Genomic DNA, 1581 nt, shown 5'->3' with positions numbered 1-1581 from the left:
GAACCCGTTGAAAATAGATCTATTGAACGGGTTGCACTAGCAGCAGGGCAAGGTAGAGGCCCAAAGGACGTTACAACCGACGATGATGCTCAGGAGTTGTATCCAACAATTTACTGCGGAAAGAAGAGAACATCCACGACAACTTATAGCAAAATTGCGCGATCTGAAATACGACGATGTTCTGTATATTTATAAGTTCTATGAGTTGGAGCGCATCAAAAATGCTATTTCTATTTGCCTGCGTAAAAAGTCTGGATCAAGAAATATAACTATATATAAATATATATTGTCATGGGATGTACTGGTTAAGTGATGCACCGCAATGGGAAAGTCATGGAATCATCAACACAACTGAAGTTGAACCGACACATTACGACTGATGGGGATGATTTGGACTTACAGGAATTTATTCAGTACCAAAAACACAGRCATGGTCGAGCTTGCCTAAGAGACCTGCATGGAAAACAAGTGTGCAGATTCAACATGACATATCCGACGATGCCGCGGACAGAAATTCTTTTCCCCTTGGAGAATGAGGAGGGTATTGAGCAACACAAACTATAATTTATAAATATACAGGAACTACTAAATCTGACGGATCTCGCAGAAGAAGAAATAATACATTGATTATGAAGGATACAAGGTTGCTCTTCGCTCATTTGTAAAAAAGCCACACATTTTCTTAAAGAGAAAATTTTCGGACAGACTTCTAAATGCCTACAATAAAAATATCTTTAACTTGCATAGAGCAAATATGGATATTCAATTCATTTTGGACGCCTACGCTTGCTGCAGCTATATAATTAATTATATAAATAAATCCAATAGAGGAGTATCAACAGTACTGAGGCAAGCCATGGAGACAAAAAGAAAACTGCAGCACATCGGAAACAAGTTTGTAAACGGTTCGGAAATATCGGCTCAAGAAGGAGCTTATAATATTTTGGGACTGCATTTATCGGAAGCGAGTAATGGGCAGATGTTTATAAATACATCACATCCAAACAATCGAGTAAGGATGCTCAAGCCCAGACGTGAATTAGATGCTTTACAGGAGAATTCTACGGATATATATGTACCGAGTGTACTGGAGCACTACTCTCAAAGGGCCGATCAGTTGGAAGAACTTTGCTTAGCAGATTTTGCAGCATGGTTCAGATTTTCCAAAACAAGTAGGAATATTTTTTTTAATAACGAAGACTGCAATGAAGTGGAAAACGAGGATGACACGACAGCTGTACCTCCAATGGCATTAAAAGATGGATCAGGGTTTTTAAGGAAAAGGATGCAAGCACTTATTCTGCGCTGGAAACGTTTTAGCATTGAAAGTTCAAGAGCTGATTTCTTCAGAGAAACTGCCATGATGTTTCGCCCATGGAGAAATGAGGAGGCCGAGTTCTTAAGTAATGATGTCGAGAGTGTTTGCAACGCACACAAGGAACAAATTGAGCAGAATAAGCTCAAATATGACAAATTTTTATCCAACGAGCTTGAGCGGATTCTGGAAAACCTGCATGTTTCAGCTGAAGAAATAGCTGATGAGAGAGCTGCCTCTCAACTTTTGGATCTCGAATTCAGAGC

Source organism: Bactrocera latifrons, unplaced genomic scaffold (assembly GCF_001853355.1).
Source record: "Bactrocera latifrons isolate USDA-ARS-PBARC rearing strain unplaced genomic scaffold, ASM185335v1 scaffold_748, whole genome shotgun sequence".
NCBI lineage: Eukaryota > Metazoa > Arthropoda > Insecta > Diptera > Tephritidae > Bactrocera > Bactrocera latifrons.
This window is presented reverse-complemented; position numbering follows the sequence as displayed.